General features: G+C 48.9%; 1 protein-coding gene across 4 annotated transcripts in view; it reads right to left on the bottom strand.

Moving 5' to 3' along the window:
• The window catches only part of SLC5A11 (solute carrier family 5 (sodium/inositol cotransporter), member 11), a 74,299-nt gene extending 73,002 nt beyond the window's left edge, over positions 1-1,297 (bottom strand). For 3 of the 4 annotated variants that reach the window (XM_011954615.1, XM_011954618.1, XM_011954617.1), the window contains exons 1-2: positions 1,148-1,297; positions 725-930 (exon numbers count right to left, since the gene is read on the bottom strand). The gene's annotated coding sequence lies outside the window, so the exon portion shown is untranslated. The remainder of the gene's footprint in view (positions 1-724; positions 931-1,147) is intronic. The other variant, XM_011954614.1, reaches the window with a different exon arrangement.
• Between the last annotated feature and the right edge of the window lie 5,007 nt (positions 1,298-6,304).

Genomic DNA, 6,304 nt, shown 5'->3' with positions numbered 1-6,304 from the left:
GAAAGAAAGAAAGAAAAGAAGAAAAAGAAAGAAAGAAAGAAAGAAAAGAAGGAAGGAAGAAAGGAAGGAAAGAAGGAAGGAAGGGAGGGAGGGAGGGAATCATGTCTCAGCTTGACCACCCACTATCTATATTACCTTGAGCAAGTTATTTAATGACCCTTAGACACTGTGTGTGAATTAGGGGTGGCTGTACCTACCTTACAGGGTTTCTGTGTCAGTTAGATGAGATCTAAATGTAAAGCTCTCTGCACGTGTCTTCACTGTACCAGTGAAGACTTGTATTTGCCTTGTAGTTAATAGCAGCTGCAGTTGTAGTAATACATTCCTCTAGTTTTTTATTGCTTATGTGGATATATTTATCTTCATTATCTCTGGGTAACACTTCTGTGGGGTGGGTCAGCCTGAGGTTCATATTCCCATTTGACAGATAAGGAACCTGCCACTCGGTGAGGCACAATGTTTGGCTCAATGTCCCTGACCTTGGTTAAGTGGAAGAGCTGGGACCCACATACGGTGCTGCTGGCTGCCGGCTTCTGGCTTCATACCACCATGCCCACCCCACAAACACACTCCATCGTCCTGGTGCATGACAAGCTTTTTCTGCAGAGAGGGCTGAGCTTCCCCTGCCCCACAGGTGACAGCTGGAGTCCTGCCAGCACCTGTCCCCAGACCAACTTCCCAGTTTGGAGAGTGGCTACCTGTTTGGGGGTAGGGGGTGTCTTACCTTATTTCAGATGCAGGGCTCACCTGCCCTGGGGGCTGTCAGTGGCTTCTAAGGCACTAGGAGGTGGCGATGGCTGTAAGGAGGGAGACACCCGGGATCCTCTCCCTTTGCAGCCAAGAGCTTCCAGAGACAGCAGTGACCTTCCTCCTATATGCCTGCTGCTGAGAGAGCCTCCAAGCGGGTCAAACTCCAAACTCCAGCCTCAGCTGTGGCAGGGATTAAAGGAAGCGTGAATGATCTCCCCAGGGGCAGAAGAGAGACCAGGCCCAGCCCAGGACCCTTGAACTCTGAGCAGGTGGGGAAGGTGACATTCCCCACGCTTTGCCCACACTGTCCTCCACCAGGGCCCTCACCTGGGGGGACCCATGGCATGGGGGGGTTGGGGAGATGCTGGAGCCCAAGGCACCATCCTGCTTCACTCACCCACTCTTCCACTGTCCCGCCTCCATGCTGGGGACAGGCAGGCTTGGGACGAGCTGGAGGAAGAGAGGGGGAGGAAAAATGCTGGCGGGGGATGGAGGGGACAGAGGCAAAGTGCCAGGAGGGACGTCCAGTCACAGCCCTCACCGCAGTGGCAGCAACAGGAACAGCAACCACTGCTTGTGCCCCTTTCCATACACTCCCCAGACGGAGGCACGGCAAAGAACAGGTGTCTGCCTGAGGTCAGGAGTTCAAGACCAGCCTGACAAGCATGGAGAAACCCCGTCTCTACTAAAAATACAAAATTAGCCAGGTGTGGTGGTACATGCCTGTGATCCCAGCTACTCGGGAGGCTGAGGCAGGAGAATCACTTGAACTTGGGAGGAGAGGTTGCGGTGAGCTGAGATTGCGCCATTGCACTCCAGCCTGGGCAATAAGAGTGAAACTCCGTCTCAAAACAAACAAACAAACAAAAAAAAAAAAAAAAAAGAGAGAGAGAGAGAAGGAGGAGTGTCTGAGGTGCTGAAAAACTGTCAGGAGTGACCGAGCCATGGCCAGGAGCCCGCATCAGGCCCAGGACATCAGGAAAGCCAGCGGGGCACAGCAAAGCTTTCTGCTGGATGCTCAAGGCATCCAAAACTTTCTTTTTTTTTTTTTCTGAGACAGGATCTCACTCTGTCACCCAGGCTGGAGTGCAGTGGTGTGATCACAGCTTGCTGCAGGCTCAAACTCCTGGGCTCAAGTGATCCTCCCACCTCAGCCTCCTGAGTAGCTGGGACTACAGGTATGCACTACCATGCCCAGCTAATTTTTTTCATTTTTTTTTTTTTTGGTAGAGACAGAATCTTGCTATGTTGCCTAAGCTGGTCTCCAACTCCTGGGTTTAAGTGATCCTCCCACCTTGGCCTCCCAAAGTGCTGGGATTACAGGGGTCAACCACTGTGCCTGGCCAAATACCAAAACATTTTAAAAATAGGTACTAGTATTTGCAAACCAAGAGGCTTGAAACATAATTCTAGAATGCTCACTTTTCTAGAACAACCTGAAGATCTGGCCTCTCCAGGCCCCCATGGCCACAGGACAGCTGGGAGGAGTCATGGCCACCCCCTCTCACTCCTTCACTGGGCCTGCCAGGCTCTGGGGGTCCTTAGCTGAGGCCCCTGTCCTAGCACTGAGTAGCTAGAAATAATAGCAGTGGTGAACGCGTGCCAGGCTCTGTTCTAAGTGCACGACATGCCTTTACTTACTTGGGCTTTCTAACAACCCCCTAAGACGGGTCCTGTTATCTCTGTCTTACTGATGAGGAAACAGAGGTAGAGGGGGTGAGTCACTGGCCCAAGGTCACCCCGCTTGTAAGTGACACAGCAGGATCTCAGCCCAGACCACTTGGCTCTAGAGTCCTACAGGAGCAGTGGAGAGTGGCTTGGCCGGATAAAGGGTGGCCTGGGGGAGCAAACACTGGGTGACTGACCAACACCAGTAGGAATGGGGCCTTTGGGGGAGGGACCTGCCCTGGGGGACAGATTTACAGAAAGAACAGCTGGGATTGGAGAACAGGGCCAGACAGAAGGCCACAGATCTGCGATCTGCAGCAGAGGCCACAGCACCAGGAAGGAAAGTGGGGTACCACTGAGGGTGCGCTGCTTCGCCAACCTGGGGTCCAGTCCTGACTTCTCGGGAATGTCTGGGGAACTTTAGCCATGTGCAGCGTGTCTACAGAAGAGGTGTGGCCGTGAGTGAAGCCGGGCAGGTGGAGCTGTGGCTGACCCGAGAGCATGTGTTCCAGCTGAAGTGGGCAGCCACAACCCAGCTCCACCTGCGGGAAGACAGGCCCAATGGGATCAGAACTTCTGATTGTTCTAGAGAAGTTCTGCCAAGTTTCATGATTATGCATCCATGAGGGCCACATGTGGCCCACTCGACCCTTGGCTTGTCACCTCTGATGGTTTCTCTGATTGTCAGGTTTTTCAGTTTTTACCCTCAGTGCTATAAAGAATAGGAGAGGTGGAGTGCAGGGGCTCATGCTATCATCTCAGTGCTCTGGGAAGCTGAGGCAGGAGGATCTCTTGAGGCCAGGAGTTAGAGACTAGTCTGGGCAACATAGTGAGACCCCCATCTCTATACAAAATAGGAAGAATTAGATGGACCTGGTAGTGTGTACCTGTAGTCCCAGCTACTCAGGAGACTGAGGTGGGAGAATCATTTGAACCCAGGAGTTCAAGGCTGCAGTGAGCCATGATAGTGCCACTACACTCCGGGCAACAGAATGAGATCTCAACTCAAAAAAAAAAAAAGAACTACATAACCATTTTAGAGAACTATTTGGATATTTGGACATTTCTTATAAAGTTACCATACACATTACTGGGGACAGTGGCTCATGCCACTCATGCCACTCATGTGCCACTCATGATTACATCACTCATGTAATCCCAGCACTTTGGGAGGCCAACATGGATGGATCACAAGGTCAGGAGTTTGAGACCAGACTGGCCAACATGGTGAAACCCCGTCTCTACTAAAAATACAAAAATTAGCTGGGTGTTGTGGCGGGCACCTGTAATCCCAGCTACTCGGGAGGCTTAGTCAGGAGAATCATTTGAACCTGGGAGGCGGACGGAGGTTGCAGCGAGCCAAGACCGTGCCATTGCACTCCAACCTGGGTGACAAGGCAAAACTCCATCTATCAAATAAAATAACATAACATAAAACAAAATAAAATAAAATAAAATAAAGTTACCATACACCTCCCCCATGACCCAGCAATCTCACTCTTAGATATTGATCAAGAGAAATGGAGACATAATTCCCAAAAAGGTGTGTACAGAAGTGTTCATGGTGGCCTTATTCAAAACAGTTTCTAAGTGGAAACAATGCCAATTCCATCGACAGCTGAGTGGAGAAACAAACTGCGGTGCCTCTAACACTGTGGAAAAGTTTCATCGAAAGGAATGAACTACCCAACCCACGCAACACCACGGATGAATCGAAGACTCGAAGAAACATTACGCTGAGCAAAAGGAGCTGACCTGGGCTGGGCACAGTGGTCACACCTGTGATCCCAGCACTTTGGTAGACCAAGGTGGGTGGATCACCTGAGGTCAGAATTTCGAGACCAGCCTGGCCAATGTAAAAAACCATCTCTACTAAAAATATAAAATTAAATTAGCCTGGTGTGGTAGTGTGCACCTGTAGTCCCAGTTACTCGTGAGGCTGAGACAGGAGAATTGCTTGAACCCAGGAGGTAGAGGCTGCCATGAGCCAGGATTATGCCACTGCACTCCTGCCTGGGTGAGACACAGCAAAACTCCATCTCAAAAAAAAAAAAAAAGAAAAAAAAAAGGCGCTGACGTGAAAAGAGTACAGACCTTATGATTCCATTTATGTGAGATTCAAGAACAGGAAAGATGCGTTTGTGATGACAGAAGTCAAAGAGCAGGACCCAGTGAACAACTGGAAGAGAATGGGAGTGTGCTCTCAGAGATGATGGAAATGTCTGTTATCTTGAATTGGGTGGTAATTATAGGGTAAATACAATTGGTAAAACCCGGTGAATTGAAGGATTAACACTGAAATGCTTTTTTTTTTTTTTTTTTTTTTTTTAATGAAGTCTCACTCTATCACCCAGGATGGAGTGCAATGGCGCCATCTCAGCTCACTGCAACCTGTGTCTTCTGGGTTCAAGTGATTCTCCTGCCTCACCCTCCCAAAGTGCTGGGATTACAAGCATAAGCCACCGTACCCGGCTGACTCATGCATTTTATTGTATGTAAAGTATACCTTTAAAAATGACAGCAGATGGCCAGGTACGGTGGCTTATGCCTGTAATTCTAGCACTTTGGGAGGCTGAGATGGGCAGATCACGAGGTCAAGAGATCGAGACAATCCTGGCCAACATGGTGAAACCCAATCTCTACTAAAAATACAAAAATTAGCTGGGCGTGGTGGGGTGCACCTGTAGTCCCAGCTACTCGAGAGGCTGCAGCAGGAGAATCGCTTGACCCAGGAGGTGGAGGTTGCAGTGAGCCAAGATCACACTATTGCATTCTAGCCTGGGTGACAGAGTGAGACTCCATCTCAAAAAAAAAAAAAAAAAAAAAGAGCAAAGCAAATATACAAACTGTGAATTCATACAGAGCAAACACACCGAGCAAATACGGTTATTGCAAGTCTATCTCCCAGATTTTAGTTCCAGCCTACTGTCACCATGTAAGAATGTGGGTCTTATGTTGCCAGCATTCCTTTTTCAAGAGAAATCTCAAAGTCTGGGTTTTTTTGTTTTTTTTTTTTTAATGGGAACTCTGATGACTTGTAAGGTTTGGCAAATTCAAAAGCAACAAAAATAGCTAAAATGCGGGGTGTGTCAAATGATGCACGGGGCTCTGTTTGGAACCTGTATTCCCGGGTCGCATATTCTCCTAGTGGGCTCAAGATGTGATTTCTTCCTGGATTTTCTACAGACTTTTAATAACACACTTTCACCTACCCACATCCCTAACAACCCAAATGTTGTTATTTGTTGCAAGAACTGAACAGAGCAAACCCTCAAAGCTGAAATAGATAAGCTTTCCTAGGCAACATGCAAGCCTGGGAGAAGCAGTCCCTGTTAAGACAAGATATATTTGTTGACTTAGTAACCTGTGAGCCCTTAGGCAAGTCTCTCAGCCTCTCTGAGCAATCAGCTTCCTCCCTAGCTCTCCCAAAACGACGCAATCCCCTAAGTTACCCATGAGCTGCCTACCTGGCGTTTAGTTGACACAGGATTTCAAGGCTTATTCTTTCTCTTTAGTGTGGCTTGGAAGAGGGAAAACCACACTGTTTCTTTTCTCTCTCTCTCTGGTTTTGTTTGTTTCTATCTCCCAAGAGTCCCGGTTCTCACAAACATGTCTTGCTTTCCATCCACAGTAGCTGCAGGAGAGACAGGGCTGGGCGTGGTGGCTGACACCTGTAAGCTCAGCATTTTGGGAGGCCAAGGTGGGCAGATTGCTTGGGCCCAGGAGTTTGAAACCAGCCTTAGACATCATGGTGAAACCTCGTGTCTACGAAAATTAGAAAAAAAAAGAAAAGCTGGGTGTGGTTGTGTGCACCTATAGTCCCAGCTACAGGAGGCTGAGGTGGGAGGATCACTTGAACCCAGGAGGTAGAGGCTGCCATGAGCCA

Source organism: Colobus angolensis, unplaced genomic scaffold, assembly GCF_000951035.1.
Source record: "Colobus angolensis palliatus isolate OR3802 unplaced genomic scaffold, Cang.pa_1.0 Scaffold387, whole genome shotgun sequence".
Taxonomy (NCBI): Eukaryota; Metazoa; Chordata; class Mammalia; order Primates; family Cercopithecidae; genus Colobus; species Colobus angolensis.
This window is presented reverse-complemented; position numbering and strand designations above follow the sequence as displayed.